Genomic DNA, 19,645 nt, shown 5'->3' with positions numbered 1-19,645 from the left:
ATTGGGGTTGGCCTGGGGTGTGGTTGTTTGTTTGCGATTGGCTGTGGTGATCTTTGTTTTCGTGTGTGAGTGGGGTGGGTGGGTGTTTTGGATCAGGTTAGCCATATTGATTTGCATGCTGTTGGTGGATTATTGTCATAGTCTTGTTGGGCTGTGTATGTGATAAAGGGGAGCCATACCGGGGTAAAGGCGTCTTCTTCTGTTTGTCCCCGTGTCAGTTTCAGTTTATTGGTTAATTTTTCTAGTAGGGCTGTTTCCCATACTATTTGGTACCATTGGTCCATGCTTACTCCTGACAGGTCTCTCCAGTGTCTGGTTATGGTGTTTCTGACTGCTGAAAGTAGGTGGGTTATGAGTTCTTTGTGGTGTAAATGGGCATTGTTGTCTTGGAAGATGTTTAGTAGGGCCAATTCTGGGGTGATGTCTAATACTTGCTTAATTATTTTACATATCTCTCGTATGGCTGTTGTCCAACACTTTTGTGCTATTTTGTCCATTAACCAATGGATTCAAGTTGTCCAGACCTCCTGAAACAAAGCCTCTCTCCCCCCCCTCCTTGTTCACCACCACTTTTAAATAAGAGAAATTCATTTTTAATTTCACACATAGGCAGCAAACCATCTCAAAGGCAAAGATGCGAGAACGTTACCCAGCAAGGACACCAAGCTCAGCAATGCCAGAAGCACTGAAATGGATCATGGCTCCTTTTAAAATGCATGTGTTTCCGCCCCCTGGAAAAAGAAAGAAAAGAATGGTCATTAGAGAGAATAGCTTTGCATGTATATCCCATTCAGAGAAATGCCCATAAAACCTTTTCATATCATTTCCCTGTTTACTTTGACTCTTAAGAAAAACTACAAATGTTGAGGACAATGTTTGCAAATAGACTTTTTAGTACCGAGTTTCCAACACACATGGGCATCTTATAAAACCTCCACGCAGTTGAACCCCACCCATGGCAACATCCCAGCATTCAATGTGTTTTGCTGTTATAATAACGATTGCTTGGCAGCTGTTACTGTTTTGGCCTCCGTCACGACAAAATCTCCTTCTGAGGGTGATCAAACCGAGACTGTAAAATTCATTGTAGCAGGGTTGGAGAGGAGATGCAGGTATATAGACGAGATCTAAGGGGAATGGGGATTTTGGGGGTTCCGTTGAAATCCTCGCCCTATTCGTAAGTGGGTAAATTGTGGGGAAGCATTTCACAGAATTTCCCCAAGGGGGAGGATAAATTCTCCCTCAGAGGACACTGTCACCCATTAGCGGTAGCAGTTTCTGCCTTTTGTCACAAAGTTTCTGGTTTTTTTAAGTCGGCAGCCATTATGCCGACCTACATTGGCTCCCAGCACAATTCAGAGTGCTGGTACTGACCTTTAAAGCCCTAAACGGCCTTGGCCCAGTATACCTGAAGGAGTGTCTCCACTCACGTTTTTCAGCCCAGACACTGAGAGGTCTGGCGCCAAGGGCCTTCTGGCGGTTCCTTCACTGTGAGAAGTGAGGTTACAGGGAACCAAGCAGAGGGCCTTCTTGGTGGTGGCACCCTCCCTGTGGAACGCCCTCCCATTAGATGTCAAGGAAATAAACAACTATCTGACTTTTAGAAGACATCTGAAGGCAGCCCTGTTTAGGGAAGTGTTTAATGTTTGATGTTTTGTCACATTATTATTATTATTATTATTATTATTATTATTATTATTATTATCATCATCATCGTTATTATGTCGGGAGCCACCCAGAGTGGCAGGGGAAACCCAGCTAGATGGGTGAGGTATAAATAATAAAAATAGTAATAATAATAATAATTGTTGTTGTTGTTATTGTTATTATCATGCATCCACCACAATCGCCCAGGCCTAGCAGCTCTCTCTCTCTCTCTCTCTCTCTCTCTCTCTCTCTCTCTCTCTCCATGTAATACTACTACTTCGACAGCTAACAACAACAATTCTGGAGGCTTTGGAATTGTTTGACCAGTACAAATGGTCACAATGGTGTCATTCAAAAGTCATGGTATCTTGGAAAAGATAAAGCGGTTGTGCTTAACAACTTGCTCGTGTTTCATAAAAGTTTCACAAGTCCTGCCAGCACACTCAAAAACAGTGTGAACAAAATCTGAGGCGGTGTTTGGGGAACGCTCCCACCACTTCATTCCTGTAGCCCTCAACTCATGGAGGAGCTTCCTGCATCTATGGAAATAGAGACACAAATGTCTCCACTTCACTTCACCGCCTTCCACCACAGTGAGCAACAGGAAAGACGGCGAGAGGGTCAGAGCTATTCTGCTCATCCCCACAGCTTCTCCCCCCCCAACCCCCAGAATGGTAGCATCCATGCCTACCAAATAATAGCCACGGCCTCCTTTTCAGCTAGGCAGGAGATTGAAACCTGCTAATTGGGGATCCCGCTCATTAAAAGTCCTGTTGTTTGTGTGTGAACCACTAGCACACCAGCCCTGGGAATTCTTCAGCAGCAAGAAAGCCTGCTTTTCTTGTCATTTGTACAAAGGAATTTAATATGTCAAACAGAAAAGAAAACCCCCAAGGACATCTTCATTATGGAGAACGATGGTACTGAACATCTGTTCATGCCAGGAAAGCTATTTGAAGGAGTAAGGACAGCTGGACACTCTGTGATAATAAGTGGGCGATGTGCTTTTATCCGTAAGGCAAAATGTGGGGCACCAAAAGAACTATCTTGGGAGGGGGGGGGAGAGTTAAAGAAGAGCTTTGGTATGGACAAGGTCAGTTTAGATTGAGGTTGAATCCTGACAAGATAGAAGCACTGTTTTGGGGGGACAGGAGGCGGGCAAGGGTGGAGGACTCCCTGGTCCTGAATGGGGTAACTGTGCCCCTGAAGGACCAGGTGCGCAGCCTGGGAGTCATTTTGGACTCTCAGCTGTCCATGTATCAGCAGTTCAGTGGGAATTTATCTCAATATGCACATGCTAGCATGCAATTTTGCCTAATGTACACATTTCTGCAAAGCGATTTCCCCGAATACAATGCATTCTGTATGCAATTTGAACTAACATATGCAAATTTTACCCCAATATTATGCATTTTTGTGCACGTTACCTGGGTGGACAATTGCATTGCAAAATTCAGAGATGTTTATGCATTTATTCGGAGAGTGCGAATTGCACAGATTCGCCTTTAAATGAGAATTGAATCATCAAATCGCCTCCCTTAGTGAAGAAAAGGCAATGCTATAGTCTTATAAATGAATCATAGCCCTGGATCAGACCAATGTAAAGAAAAGCTAATTTAAGTCCTCCGTGAAATTATTGAAAGCCTTTTTTACTCAAAGCCTCTTCAAAACTCTCAGCAAAGCAAGCCAAGGAGCTGGCTTTGCTTTCAGGAAATGAATTGAGAACACACTGAATATCCGCAGGTCCTGGAGCTTTTCAAAGATTATACGTTTGAACATTGTAGTAACTTCACCTTGAAATTAATTAGTTTGCAGATATTGGCTCATAAGGCTATTGTTTATGCCACCAACAGTTCCGCTACAAATGCCTGATTGCAGTTCCATTGTCTCTTTTTCACCTATCCCCTTTAAGATACAAAATAAAAAAATGGTAAACACCTCCCCAGGCAGTAAGGTGCACAATGGCAGAACGATTTCAGTAACTGCAGAAAGTTACGTTAATTGTTATAAGGTTTTAAGCATCATAGGGATGCGGGTGGTGCTGTGGCTTAAACCACAGAGCCTAGGACTTGCCGATCAGAAGGTTGGCAGTTCGAATCCCCGCGACGGGGTGAGCTCCTGTTGCTCAGTCCCTGCTCCTGTCAACCTAGCAGTTCGAAAGCACGTCAAAGTGCAAGTAGATAAATAGGTACCACTCCGGCGGGAAGGTAAACGGCGTTTCCGTGCACTGCTCTGGTTCGCCAGAAGCGTCTTAGTCATGCTGGCCGCATGACCCGGAAGCTGTATGCCGGCTCCCTCGGCCAGTAAGGCGAGATGAGCGCCGCAACCCCAGAGTCGGTCACGACTGGACCTAATGGTCAGGGGTCCCTTTACCTTTAAGCATCATAAATGGAATTCTAGTAGAGTTTTAAAGGTAAAGGGAAGGTAAAGGGACCCCTGACTGTTAGGTCCAGTCATGACCGACTCTGGGGTTGCGGTGCTCATCTCGCTTTATTGGCCGAGCGAGCCGGCGTACAGCTTCCGGGTCATGTGGCCAGCATGACTAAGCCACTTCTGGCAAACCAGAGCAGCGCACAGAAACACCGTTTACCTTCCTGCTGGAGCGGTACCTATTCATCTACTTGCACTGGTGTGCTTTCGAACTGCTAGGTTGGCAGGAACAGGGACCGAGCAACAGGAGCTCACCCCGTTGTGGGGATTCGAACCGCCGACCTTCTGATTGGCAAGCCCTAGGCTCTGTGGTTTAGACAGCAAAATTAGCTCATGGGCCAAAATATAAATTTATCTCTTTGTCACAATTGCCCTGGCCCTCTAATTTCCCCTATTTTCCAGGGACAGTCCTGGATTTACAGAAGCCATTCTGGTTTCTGATTTGATGCCAGAATGCCCTGCTAAGGACATACCTATGTTCACTGGATAAATGTTTGAGGGTATGGAGTTATGCGACCCCGAAGCCAAGGAGATAAGTAACCATACAACTTTTAGAAGACATCTGAAGGCAACCCCTTATAGGGAATGTTTCACATTTTATTATGTCTTTACATATGTTGGAAGCCACCCAGAGAGGCTGGGGCAACCCAGTCAGATGGGTAGGATAGAAATAATAAAATTGTTGTTGTTGTTGTTGTTGTTGTTGTTGTTGTTGTTGTTGTTGTTGAATAGGACGTTCCAATTTTCATCAGAGAAATGTTGGAGGGTATGCTTGCATCTTTCAGTTCCTTGAAGGATTTGAGGAAGGCAAACTGTCAGGGGCCTCAGGGGCCCTCACAACAACTTTGTAAAGTAGATTACAAGATGGCGGCTTGTGCAAGACTCCCTGTTTAGATTTACGGCTTAGCAGAGATGCCAACCTGCAGTTCCCACTTCCAGAAATTCTAACCTATTACACCACATTGTTTACCTGGGCTGTTAAGAGCCCCCACCAACCCAATGTGGGGGACACACTTCCAAAGAAGATCCCTGCCTTCACAGAAGTATCTCCACCTCTTTTTCACAACTCGTTCCCTCTCAGCCCTCTGCGCCTCAGACAACCCCATTCAGCAGAGTCCCCTGAGCACAGGAGACACTTTTAAAAGGGCTTGGGGGTGCCGATGGAGGGTGTTATGTACTGAGTTGAATAGGATCCAAAATGCAGCAGTCTGATTGGTCCTAGAACAATAGGATTCAGAATGCAGCAGTCTGATTGGTCCGCAGGAGCCACCCAATGCAACTCCAGGTGGAAGTGAATCCGCAACCTGATTGGCCTACAGGAGAATGCCAGAATTAGCCAATCACGTGAGGCCCATTGTGTAAATAATGTATATAAAGCAGGCAGTTTGGGTGAACTTCCATTCCTCCTCGCTACTATGAGCTGAAATAATGATGATGATGATGATGATGATGATGATAATAATAATAATAATAATAATAATAATAATAATATTTTTTATTTATATCCCGCCCTCCCCAGCCGAAGCCAGGCTCAGGGCAGCTAACAACAATAATACAACATTCTAAAATCATTTCATTATAAAATTAATTCAAATCAAATTGATGGCAACCATTGGGCTAGAAAGAGCATGAAATCCACACTCGACTCCGAGTATATTTCAGAGGGGGGGGGATATCACCTTCCACCCATCCTCTAGTTCCAATTCTTCCTGCACTCAACCATTCTCCTGATGAAGTCTGCCAGATGTCTGCTGGAGGAATAAAAAGCCATACTGGCAGGACCCCATCAATGCAAAGGGTTACAAAGGATGGGCATGTGGTGGAGAATGAGTGGAAATCAGAGTGAGTCCTAGGTTCACATAGGGTGGGTCAGTCCTGTCCTCCAGTCGTTATGTAAAATCACACCATCAAAAATCTGTTGGGAGAACCAGTCTGGTATTTGGGAGATCTAAATTCAGATCCCTAGCTGACATTTCTCAGCCTAATGTACCTCACATGGTTGATAAACTGGGGTGGGAACCATATACATATACCTCACATAATTTTGAGTTCCTTGGACGAAAGGTGGCATATAAATGCGGATAACAAAAGGTTTAAGCGAGGAATGGGGAACCAGTGATCCTCTAGATCAATGTTCTCAACCTGTGAGTCCCTAGATGTTGTTGGACTACAACTCTCATCATTCCTAGCCAGCATGACCAGTGGTCAGGGATGATGGGAGTTGTAGCCCAACAACATCTGGGGACCCACAGGTTGAGAACTGCTGCTCTAGATGTTCTTGGAGTCAGGGGAAGGTTGCAGTAAGCCAGACAGCAGGATTGCACCCTCTGCTCCCATCAGCTCCAGTCAGCCTGGTCCATGATCAGGGAGGATGGGAACTGTGATCTGTCCACGTCTGGAGGGTCACAGGTTTCTCTTACCTGCTTTAACACTCCCACTAAGTCAGCTGAAAGTCCCAGATGATTGTTGGTCGTTTTGTGGAACAGTTCTTTTCAGTTTTAGATTCCTTTTGTGCGGGGAGGAGGCAACACGCGACTCCCACGAAAAGTTTGCCCTTCCACTTAAATCACACCATTTGGTCACAAATGACAGCTGCATCGTATTTTCTTTGATGAAATGGTAAACCAGGACCATAGCCAGCGCCCATAAAAGTAACATTAGTAGAGTTGTAAGAGTCTAATGGTTGTGAGTTTAAACTCTGTGCATCGAACAGTAAATTTTACAATCCAAATTTTCAATGTAAAAATGGAAATGAGTTGCAATGAGCGAGCTAGCCCCCCGGGTAATAGCATGAAATCTACAGTAAATTCCTGCTGCATCGTAAGTCCTAGCTGCTGTTCAACTACTGTAAGGAACAAGGAGCTTCCTATATGCGGCGGGATGAGGGCCCATCTCAACGCAAACAAAGGGCGCCTCTTGTCGGGTGGTGAGATGGGATGATGGAGCACTGGAATTTACTACCATGAGGCAAAGCCATGGCTCACGAGTAGGACATCTGCTGTGCATGCAGAAGGTCCCAAGTTCAGGCCCCAGAATCTCCTGGTAGGACTAGGAGAGAAGAAGAAGAGTTTGGCTTTGATATCCCGCTTCATCACTACCCTAAGGAGTCTCAGTAGTGGTGTATGGAAGTGAGAGCTGGACCATCAAGAAGGCTGATCGCCAAATAATTGATGCTTTTGAATTATGGTGCTGGAGGAGACTCTTGAGAGTCCCATGGACTGCAAGAAGATCAAACCTCTCCATTCATAAGGAAATCGGAACTGAGAGCTCACTGGAAGGACAGATCCTGAAGCTGAGGCTCCAATACTTTGGCCACCTCATGAGAAGAGAAGACTCCCTGGAAAAGACCCTGATGTTGGGAAAGATGGATCTTTTCCAGGGAGTCTTCTTTTCTCATGAGGTGGCCAAAGTATTGGCGTCTCAGCTTCCTTAAGAATGGAGAGGTTTGATCTTCTTGCAGTCCATGGGACTCTCAAGAGTCTCCTCCAGCACCATAATTCAAAAGCATCAATTCTTCGGTGATTATCCTTCTTTATGGTCCAGCTCTCACTTCCATACATCACTACTGGGAAAACCATGGGAAGCAAGTTATGCTATGCATTATATATGCTATCTTGCTAAAACGTTACAGCACAATAAAAATATATAACTCAACATTAAATGCTAATATGGGGGGGCGGGCTGAATTATAAACCATTGCCATAGAAACAAACCATGTTTCCCTGCATAAACAAAGAACTCTACACTTTCACTATATAAAACCCTACTCAACAGAAAGAAATATGATTTAGAATATGATAGACAAAAATGGAGTGAAGAGTTAGGGGTACAGATAACAAATGATATATGGGAGTCAAGTATAAAATCAACAGAAATAGCCTCTATGGATCTAAGACTATGACTTATTCAGCAGAAAATAATATTCAGAGTCCACTGGACTCCAGCAAAACTTTACCAGAAGAAAATAACAAATGCAGACAGCTGCTGGAGATGTGGGAGTAAAAATGCGAACTTAGTACATATGAAGACTAACTGCCCGGTGATAAGATCATTTTGGTGTGAGGTGAGGATATATATAGCAAGAGTAATAAAAAGAAATTGTTATTTAGGGGAATTGAATTTAATTCTAAATTATATACCAGAAATGTGGTAGATTACAAGGGGTCAAAAAAATAAATAAATGGATATACCGTGCCATATTAGAAGCAAAAAAACCTGTTTTGATGAATTGGAAGAACCGCAAAAAGATTCCTTTGAGCACATGGATTGACAATATGGACAGACTAGCTACATATGAACGAATTGCATGTTGACGCAAATTAAGAATGGATAAATATGAAGAAATCTGGAAGGAATACTTAAGTGATAAGGCGGACAGTGGTGGGAAGTAGGGGGAGGAGAAGTGGGGAAATATTGTTAAAAAGGTGTAGTTATAGGTATATCAGTGCTCAAATGTGAATTGTTAAATTGTGTTATTAGTATTATTGTGGTTTTTGTTGTATGTGTTTTTGTGGTTGTTTGTATTGAAAAAACGATTAAATTAATTTTAAAAAAACTGCTTTGGCTGAGGCTAGAGCTGGGGGAAAAACACAATTTTTATTTTATTCTTTCATTTTTCTTATCTACATCTTTCGCGCTTTTGGATACTGGTCCATGCAATTCCCTTCTGGACATTCTTCTGCAGATGCCAGGGTTGGAGAAAACATGGGAGACTTTCAGTCACCCCTGGTTCACCGCCACAAAGCCTCGATTTATTGGTCAATTGTGCTACATATCCTGATGAGGAGCGAACAGAGGATCGAGAAAAGGAATCTGGAGAAGTAAAGAAGCAATCAAGTCCATGTTGTGAGAGAAGGAGGTTGGAGTGAGGAGAAGATAAGAAATACGGAGGAAGTTGGTGTGACGTTAATATATGAGAGTGCTGGGGGTGAAATAGTTAAACAGGTTACCCAATCAGAACCTGGGGGCAGTGGCGTAGCGTGGGGGTGCAGGGGGGGCCGGCCGCACCGGCCGCAACATCTGGAGGTTAGGGTTAGGGGGTGCAAATCCACAGTTTAGGGGGCGCAAATCCACGGGTTAGGGGTGCAAATTACTTGCCTTGCCCCGGGTGCTGACAACCCACGCTACGCCACTGCCTGGGGGTGGAGTTAGAGGGACTATAAAACCAGCTCTGGGAGGGGCAAAGGGAGGAGTTCGTTGGGAGTTGGGTGGTTGGTTGGAGTGGGAGTGAATTGGGATAGAGTCTGTGGGTAGGTTGAGTTAGTGTAGCGAAATAAGCTGAGTCAGGAACAGTTAGGGGCTAGGAAGACAAGTAAATATCTGAGAGGTGGTTTAGGGAGTGAGAGCAGGTAGCAGAAGTTATAGGTCTGGATAGGCACCCCATGGTTGTAATTGACCGATACCGTTTATGAAACCACACGCTTGTTAAACTGCAATAAATAAACAGAAGTTTATGTTCCAATTTAACCCTGACTGGACTCAGTATTGTACCAGGTAGAGCCTGGGTGGTGGCAGTGAGAAATCAAGTGGTGGCACAGGGATCAATAGACAGTGAAACGTCCGGAAACCCTGTGTGATGGCCACAGTTGGCTTATAAGGAGTTGGAGAATTGGACCCTCTAGCTGAGCAAATACAATGAAAATAGCGACATCCTGGGGACTTCCGGCGAGCCGCGATCCCAGCGCAAGCAAGGGCTTGCACTGCGAGGTGAAGCCCGAGCTATTCTGAAGGATTGGGGCGACTCCAGGGCGCGGAGACCCCTCAAACTCTTTGGAAGGGTGTTCAAAGAGTCTAGTTCCCAGCATGACCGGAGAAAGGATCAAACCGGCTACCAGGTAACCCCGAGAGAGGTGAAGAGAGTAGCGGAAAGATTCAACGGGTCTAGGGGAGCCATTTTCTTACCTTCAGATAGCGAAGCCCTGCGCTTGCAGGAAGAGCAGCTTGTTTTCAAAAAAAAAAAAGAACTCCGATACTTGTAACTTTGTGGCTAAGAGGGGAAACAAAGAAATTCCGGAGTAACAAAGAGAGACGAATGGAGTTCAGCGGATGGCCGATAACTCCATACCCTCCAACATTTCTCCAATGAAAAAAGGGATGTCGTAAGGAAAAGTGGGACTTTCCAGGATCAAATCAGAAACCGGGGACGGCTACCAATGGTATCAAATAGCATGGGAAACAGCCTTATTAGAAAAAACTAACCAAGAAACTGAAACTGACACGGGGACAAATAGAAGAAGAAACCTTCACCCCACTTTGGTTCCCCTTTACCACATACACAGCCCAACAAGACAACGACAAGATTCCCCTGACAGCATACGAATCAATCTGGCTAACCTGATTCAAAAATACACACTCACACCCTGCTCACACACAAAAACAATTCTCAACACAGCCAACCAAAGACAACCAACCACACCCTAAGCCACCCCCAACCTCTCTCACCTCCAAGGAAATACAAGTGAATAGTAAGAGAACCCATACAAGTAACACTGACACAACTCCTCATACACACTAAGTAGAATAACAGAAGCATAACTACCCCACCCCACTCGCCACTCCCACCTCTCCCTCTTCCCCCTATTTTTTATTATTATTCTTCCTAATGTTTTATTTTTGTTGTTGTTGTTGTTGCTTAGTCATTTAGTCGTGTCCGACTCTTCGTGACCCCATGGACAACAGCACGCCAGGCACTCCTGTCTTCCACTGCCTCCCGCAGTTTAGTCAAACTCATGCTGGTAGCTTCAAGAACACTCTCCCACCATCTCGTCCTTTGTCGTCCCCTTCTCCTTGTGCCCTCCATCTTTCCCAACATAAGGGTCTTTTCCAGGGAGTCTTCTCTTCTCATGAGGTGGCCAAAGTATTGGAGCCTCAGCTTCACGATCTGTCCTTCCAGTGAGCACTCAGGGCTGATTTCCTTCAGAATGGAGAGGTTTGATCTTCTTGCAGTCCATGGGACTCTCAAGAGCCTCCTCCAGCACCATAATTCAAAAGCATCAATTCTTCGGCAATCAGCCTTCTTTATGGTCCAGCTCTCACTTCCAGACATCACTATTGCAAGCCACTCCAGTATCCCTGCCATGAAAACTCCTAATGTTTAAACCAATTCATGAACCAAGAACTTATACATTGATCACTAATTATGAAACCTACGTGGTAGATATTTTTCCAGATTTATTATGCTATTTTTGTGATATACAAATGACATGAGAAAACCTGGTATGCTTATTTGTATAATTTGTATTATAAGTATAATAAGTATAATAATAAGAAAGAAAGAAAGAAAGAAAGAAAGAAAGAAAGAAAGAAAGAAAGAAAGAAAGAAAGAAAGGAGGGAAAAGACACTGGGACAGCTTCTGTAAATTCGGGACTGTCCCTGGAAAATAGGGACACTTGGAAGGTCTGCAATTTGAGTCCTTTTTTTTTTTTTTTTTTGAGCAGGGTGCGTGTCTTTTGTTCCAATGTGAACAGGGGTGCTTGCACTTCCAAACAGCCCCACTTCGAACGATGGGTGAACCCCTAACGCACTGCGATCGATGACTGTCCTCTACATGACAGAACGAGCATGGAGGGAGGTTCAGCGCAACAATTAGAGGTTGAATCCTGACGAGGGGGGAGAGTGAGGGGAGAGGAAGCTTGGAATGCTTTGCTTTAAAATCATTTAAGGGGTGGGTGTATGTTTCTCTCTCTCCCCCCTTAAGCAGTTCCATATGATCCTGCGCAGCTTTTCGACCACAAAAAGCTCTCGTCAGAAAATAACAAGAGCTGTGTCACTGGGGTAAGCTCATGCCCTGATCTCACGGCTAATAAATGGCTCTGGCCACTTTTTTCACTTGGCTTTGCCAGCCCCTGTGTTGTCACAAGGCAAACCAGCTTTGTGAATTCCTCTTGTTTCAAAGAAAGAAGCGCTTTGGGGGGGCTCTTTCAAGCCAATTCTGCCAGGAGCGCCACGTCGGAGGAGGCCGGCATGCCAACTGTGGCTTTAGGAGGAGTGCAACATGTCAACCACATGACAGGCCCTGCCGTGCGAGGAAGGCACACCCATTTCCTATTAGACCGTCACCCACACAGAGAGTTTATTTACCTTCCCCGTCCAGCGCAGCATTACCATCGGAACTGGAATCAAAAACATTTCTTTCGTTTCGCTTTCTTCGCTCCAACACTTTTTGGTTTGTTGGTTTGGTTTTAAAAAAGAAAGAAAGAAAGAAATTGTGGCTGATTGTAATTTCTGCAAATGAAAAGCAAAATAAATAAATAAACCGAAAGCACATTTATTAAAGAAAAGCCCAGCATGTGGGTTAATAAACATGCTGTCTTTTCAGGGAGCATGTGTTTCCGTGAGAGTGGGAGAGTGTTTAATGACAATAGAGGAAGACACTGCCTTCTGACAAGGGGGGCAGCAGAGGCTGTTCTTCATTTATTGAATTGAATTTGTGGCTGTGCGTTTCAGCAAAATCCATGTGGTGCACCTGGTAAAAGAGTGTTTGCTGTTTGGTAACAGAAATACAGCTTTCATGCTCATCACTAGCAAAAAGAGAAAAGAAGCCTTTTGTGTTGTATAACTTGCAAAAAATAAAAATTGCATTGGATGACAAGAGTGCCTGCACTGAGTTTCTCCCAGGAATGTAGAGTTCTGAATGAGTCTTGTTCATACATTGTACAGTCGTACCTTGGACCCCGAACGCCTTGCGAGTCAAACGTTTTGACTCCCGAATGCCGCAAACCTGGAAGTGAGTGTTCCGGTTTGCAAACGTTCTTTGGAACCCAAAAGTCCAACGCGGCTTCTGATTGGCCGCAGGAGCTTCCTGCAGCCAATCGGAAGCGGTGCCTTGGTTTCCGAACGTTTTGGAAGTCGAACGGACTTCCGGAACAAATTCTGTTCAATTTCCAAGGTACTACTATACTGAAATAGGGCTGGGTGGAGAAATTTGGCTCAGTGTGCATTTAATGGCAAGCCTACCGATGTGAGCTCTGTCAGTTTACCAAAACAATAAGGTTTATAGCAGGCACCACAAAGAGTACCACAAAGGCGCCTATCTAATGCCAATGGGAAGGAAATTACAGAGTCTAAGTGCTGCCATATTGAGAGATAGTGAGGTAATATTGCTCCTAGAGGCATCCATGAAAACAATGCTAGGAGCAATGTCATTCCCGGGATCACATGCAACTACCATATCTTTTGCTCTATAAGACTCACTTTTTCCCTCCTAAAAAGTAAGGGGAAATGTGTGTGTGTCTTATGGAGCGAATGCAGGCTGCACAGCTATCCCAGAAGCCAGAACTGCAAGAGGGATCGCTGCTTTCGCTGCGCAGTGATCCCTCTTGCTGTTCTGGCTTCTGAGATTCAGAATATTTTTTTCCTTGTTTTCCTCCTCCAAAAACTAGGTGTGTCTTGTGGTCTGGTGCGTCTTATAGAGCGAAAAATATGGTAGATTTTCCAAGCCATCAGCTTGTCGAGCACAGCATCCAAGATTTTTAAGTGAGAAAACAGATAAGCCACCTCATCATAATCACATCGACACCACCCAGTCCTCCCACCACCACAATCCAAAGATACACACTCCAGTCCCAAAGTTTGGGGAGATTTTCATGCCCCTACAACCGTACCGGGGAAAAATCTATATATAAAAAAGCTAAGCCAAATTTCACTCCCTGGCCCTGGCCCTTTCACATTGCAATGTTGGGGCTGTCATAGGGCCCACCTAGGCACTGAAGTTGCTGAAGCCCTCTGAGCTGGCTCTGTCTGCTGTGGACTCTGTGCTCCCCACCATGAAAGCCAAGGCCTTCGATCTCCAGCAAACTCCTGAGCCTTTTTTCAGGGCGGGGCTGTCAATTCCTTGCTACAAACTGGATTCTAATGTGCTAACAAAGCCATAAATGCCAGAGAATCCTGTATCCCCCCTCCCCACACTGCATTGTTTGTCTCTGACCATCAGGCATCTTCCGCTGAAACAAAAGCCCAGAAGAACCAAGAGCTTCTTGTGCCCAAAGAATAAAACATAGGATTAGTGGAATTTAAAGATAGTGAGGAGAGGAAAGAGAGAAAGAAAAAAGAAGCAGCAGCAGTAACTTATTGTTTTATTAGCAGGGCACTGTTTTGTTCTGTTTCGGCCCTGGAAATCCATGCTTCCTGATTTTATTTTTTTAAGAACGGTGTTTACATATCTAGATCCTTATCTCCTTTCATCACAGGAAGCGAAATCCTTCATGGAGGTTAAATTGCTGAACTTAGGGGAAATCTCAACCCAATTGATTCCTGAGGCCTGCCTTTTCCCCAAACTAGGCCATTAAGAGGTCAAGGCTGAGGTGCTGGTATGTGTGTTTAAGGCTAATGGCAAGGCACGCGAATGCCCCTCAGCCAGGCAGACAATGGCTCTCAGAAGAAATTCCCAGCAGCGATTCCAAGCGCTGAGGTCACGCTCATTAGTCATCAGGCATTAGTCATCCTGTAGCCAGGACTAGAGGAGTTGTTTGCTGTGAGGTCCTCTACCCCTAGTCTACGCTCAGCCCTGGAAAGCATCAGAGATTTGCAATGGGCGTGGGAAGGAGCAGGGGAACCAGGAGATATTTTAGGTGCCCTGAAGCCTGTTTTTTTTTTTGGGTGGGGAACAGACAACTCTAAAGATAGGCCATTTGATTGATGGCTACAGTTGCCCACGGCCGGCCCTCTTATTAGGCAACACTTAGCTCAGATGAACACTTAGCTCACTGGAAGGACAGATTCTGAAGCTGAGGCTCCAATACTTTGGCCACCTCATGAGAAGAGAAGACTCCCTGGAAAAGACCCTGATGTTGGGAAAGATGGAGGGCACAAGGAGAGGATGAGATGGTTATTGAAGCTACCAGCATGAGTTTGACCAAACTGCGGGAGGCAATGGAAGACAGAAGTGCCTGGCGTGCTCTGGTCCATGGGGTCACGAAGAGTCGGACACGACTAAACAACTAAACAACAACAACAACAGCTCAGATGATGGACCACTGGGTCAGCAACTCCAGTCAAGCGACCACAGGGCCAACTGATGCCTGCTTGCACCTCCTGTTCATTTGACCCTGAGAAGAGGCTCCTAAAAATATTTACCTCTGCCCTTTCCATAAAATATTTTGGCAAAGCATGGTCATTTATGTTTATTCACGTTAAATGGAACTACCCACCATGATGATGAGGATGAAAGTGGGAGAAGGCCCCAAATATTGTAGTTTCATCTGGGGGAGCCCAGCAGATCCCTGAACCCACAGATATATTGTAGCATCTTGGGGTTCCTTGTCAGTGGAAGGAGAACCTCCTTGTATCTGGGGCAGGGATCAGGTATAGGCCCTCAAAAGTTTAGTCCTTTTACTTTGCCCCTTGGAAGTGAACTGGAACCACTGAGACCTGAGTTCATCCTCTCTTGAAACTCCATGCCCTAGATTTAGTTCGTGGGGGGCACCAGAGTGTGACAAAGAGATAGCGATGGAGACATGCATGTAAATCGGGTGACATTCAATGGTGCCTGCCCACCAGCAGAACAGACTTCCACTGGTACAATGGGTCTCTCCCTTCTGCTACTCCCCACTGAAGTCCCACCATCAATCTTTTCTCTGAAGGGTTGTGGGACCCTCTGGAGCAAATTGGGGTGTGTGTGTGCAAGGGACAGAGAAGAGGGGGAAATAAGCTTGTGCAAAGTTAGATGCCGCCCATTATATTTTTATCAGGATTAAAATGGTCACAGTGGTGATTTAGTGAGGGGGTTGTAGTAATGGGTAGGGACGTGGGTGGCGCTGTGGGTTAAACCACAGAGCCTAGGACTTGCCGATCAGAAGGGCGGCGGTTCGAATTCCCGTGACGAGGTGAGCTCCTGTTGCTCGGTCCCAGCTCCTGCCAACCTAGCAGTTCGAAAGCACGTCAAAGTGCAAGTAGATAAATAGGTACCGCTCCGGCGGGAAGGTAAACGGCGTTTCCGTGCGCTGCTCTGGTTCGCCCAAAGCGGCTTAGTCATGCTGGCCACATGAAGCTGTACGCCGGCTCCCTCGGCCAATAGAGCAATATGAGCGCCGCAACCCCAGAGTCGGCCATGACTGGACCTAATGGTCAGGGGTCCCTTTACCTTTACTGTAGTAATGGATATGGTAGAATTGTCACCCACACCCATCACCAACTCTCGTAAACAATTAGTTCCCCTTCAATACAAAACTCTCATTTTTTGCCCGGGGGAAGGAAAACTCCGATCAAGAAATGGCCATCCTCATATGTAAAATGGACTGCCTAGTGACATTCTTGAAGTTTTTCAATCTTATTACTCACCTTGGACCTTGGAAATAAAAGTGATATTGCTACTGTAATTAAGCCATTCAGCGAAATTAAATTTATGAAACGGGTTTGGAAAAATAGAGAGATCTGTACCTCTGCAGATGTTGGTGAATGTAGAACAATCTAAGCAGCAGGTCTCCACTCTCATTACTTTCCAGCGAAGAAGAGAAAAAGTTAAAGGTTCTGCAATCCAACTCAGCAAAGCCTGGCTCTACTTTGGGGACAGATACGTGAAGCAGCCTCTGAGTCACTCTGGGTCTTGTGGGTTGTTTTTTTTTTATTGTCCTAGTAAAAGAGAAATGAAGCATGGAGAAGTTAAATTTTAATATTTTCACTATCCACCATGGATTAACTAACAACTACACCTACATATTTAATGACAGATTTCAAGATAAAAGAAAAATCTCGCTAGTCAACAATGCTCACGGTGCAGAAGAAAAATGGTGCAGTCATTTGTCGTCTGGACTTTTCCTAAGTTTAGACCATGGAAGGTTTCCAAGTCCTTGCTGGTCATGGACACTCATGCGGTCATTGTCTCATTTCCCATGACACAACCGTGTGCTCCTATTAGAAAGTTTATGTCATGTTCCAAGCCCTCCAGTGATCATTCCTATCAACCATGTAGATGGGTGGACCATGTGGTCTAAGGCCTCTGTTTTATGTGGACCATGAGGATTGGACCTCACCGTATGGATAGGAGAGGACTTGTCCAAGGGAGCTTCAGGGTTCAGCAGACATGAGAACCTAGAGCAGCTACATCTAAACTCATTTCATTGAACTATCATGTTTCTCAAGGAACCAGACGCCAGCATTGAAGGCTGCCTCTGAGATTAACAATCTCCAAGACGTTGAAATCCCAACGATCATCACCTAATTTCATCTGCAAGGGGTAGGTAAAATGACCTGTCCCATTGCCCAAACCAGGCTCCCCACTTCTGGGCTGTAACTCCCATTTTCTCAGATGATTGATGCTGGCTGAGGCTGAGAGAATTGTAGTCCAACACCACCACATTGGCTACCCCTGCTCTACAATGTAGAGGTTGGCATTTTGTTGTTGGGGGTTATTTCTGAGGAGGGAGGAGTTAACCTTCTTGCAGGTGGCAAATGGGAAGGACTATTTCAGTGACTGTTTAAGGAATGAAAGGGTTAATACCACTGAGTAAGCTGTCCTGCCAGGCTTAGTTATGTCACTTCCCCTTACTTTGGGAGGAAATAGGTGATCAAACCTTTACTCCCTACCAATCTACCTGTGCATTCAGTGTGTGCATAGCTTTAATCAGCTTCTCTTGTTTCAGACAAGAACAGAGTCTGAAACAAGCAGTTTCCTATACCAACAGTTTAGGAACTTTTACCAGGGTGGCGCTGTGGTCTAAGCCACTGAGCCTAGGGCTTGCTGATCAGAAGGTCGGCGGTTTGAATCCCTGTGACGGGGTGAGCTCCTGTTGCTCGGTCCCTGCTCCTGCCAACCTAGTAGTTCGAAAGCATGTCAAAGTGCAAGTAGATAAATAGGTACTGCTCCAGTGAGAAGGTAAATGGTGTTTCTGTGCGCTGCTCTGGTTTGCCAGAAGCGGCTTAGTCATGCTGGCCACATGACCCGGAAGCTGTATGCCGGCTCCCGTGGCCAATAAAGCGAGATGAGCACCGCAACCCCAGAGTCATCCGTGACTGGAGCTAATGGTCAGGGGTCCCTTTACCTTTACCTTTAACCAAGCTACGTTTTACTGCCTGTGCAACTTTTGTGACTAAGGTATGGAAAAGCACATGAATCTGACCTTTGGGGAGTTTGTAAGTAAACCATTTTTTAACTTGTGGTATTTTCCTATGCTGGAGGAAGAGGGAAACTTTGGGAGGAACTTTCAAAGGGGACAATTTTGGAATTCACTTGGAAGGGCATACCTGAAAACTTTCACAGCCTATATTTTCACACTTCAGTTTGCTGCATATTATGTGATTTTCAATCTCTGCAGGTGTTCTCTCACCAAAGAGTACTTGTCCTAAACTTGGATCTTGGCATCTAGGAATTCTCCTTTTATTTTTCCAAACTGACACTGAGAAGGCCCCACTCCTGTAAGCAATCAAGTTGCAGCATTTCTGATGAAAGAAGAAGAAGAAGAAGAGTTTGGATTTGATATCCCGCTTTATCACCTCCCTAGGGAGTCTCAAAGTGGCTAACATTCTCCTTTCCCTTCCTCCCCCACAACAAACACTCTGTGAGGTGAGTGAGGCTGAGAGACTTCAGAGAAGTGTGACTAGCCCAAGGTGACCCAGCAGCTGTATGTGGAGGAGCGGAGATGCGAACCCAGTTCACCAGATTACGAGTGTATCGCTCTTAACCACTACACCACACTGGCTCTCCACCACAAAGGCTGAATGCACTTAAGCTGCATTCAGGAACCCCTCAGCCAGCCTTTGACCAGCTTTAGGATTGTGGCCTGAGGGAATTAATCTTGCATAGAGTGGTAGCTGCAAGAGCTGCACAGAATTGGTGGTGATGTGGGGAGGCTCAAATGCCAACCATGACAGAGCAGGAATCGAAAATGTATAAGATTTTATGAAGGTGACAGAAGAGAGGCAAAAAGTTATAAGATTTTTTGCTAAATATGTTTATTAACTGTGTAAGAGAGGCACTTCAGCTTTTTTCATTTGATAGGCTGTAACAAAAAATATGAATTATGAACAAATATTTATTTACCACATATGAATGCATTATAGCACAAAAGTGTTGAATAGAACTGCTGTAGCCTATTAAAACTGAATATTCCTATTACTACTACAGTGGTACCTCAGGTTACATATGCTTCAGGTTAAAGATGCTTCAGGTTACAGACTCCGCTAACCCAGAAATAGTACCTCAGGTTAAGAACTTTGCTTCAGGATGAGAACAGAAATCGTGTTCCAGCGGCGCGGCAGCAGCAGGAGGCCCCATTAGCTAAAGTGGTGCTTCAGGTTAAGAACAGTTTCAGGTGAAGAACAGACCTCCAGAATGAATTAAGTACATAACCAGAGGTACCACTGTACTTTAAAAGCTGAATGAACCATGGTGTTAGGTAGTTTTATCCAGTACAACATTATTGGGGGGGGGGTAGTTTTATCCAGTACAACCTTTCAGCAAAATGAATGCATCCAGCGATCATTTGAAGACTCCCATGAATATCTACTCCATGTACAGTAAATTCTAAATGGTATTAGCTCTGTGATTCATGACATAATGGCTTCAGACATACTTGCCCTACTTATATTCAGATAATCAAATGAAATCAGATTAGAACAAAACAATTAGGCCTG

General features: G+C 45.0%; 1 long non-coding RNA gene across 1 annotated transcript; it reads right to left on the bottom strand.

The window, feature by feature from the left end:
• Positions 1-615: 615 nt before the first annotated feature.
• On the bottom strand, positions 616-16,640 carry LOC309525604. The gene is made up of 3 exons (XR_014216450.1): positions 16,454-16,640; positions 12,158-12,235; positions 616-731 (listed from the first exon to the last, which is right to left on the bottom strand). It is a non-coding gene; the product is annotated as an uncharacterized lncRNA (long non-coding RNA).
• Positions 16,641-19,645: the final 3,005 nt, after the last annotated feature.

The sequence above is a fragment of the Podarcis vaucheri genome, assembly GCF_965113315.1.
Source record: "Podarcis vaucheri genome assembly, chromosome: 1".
NCBI classification, from domain to species: Eukaryota; Metazoa; Chordata; class Lepidosauria; order Squamata; family Lacertidae; genus Podarcis; species Podarcis vaucheri.
This window is presented reverse-complemented; position numbering and strand designations above follow the sequence as displayed.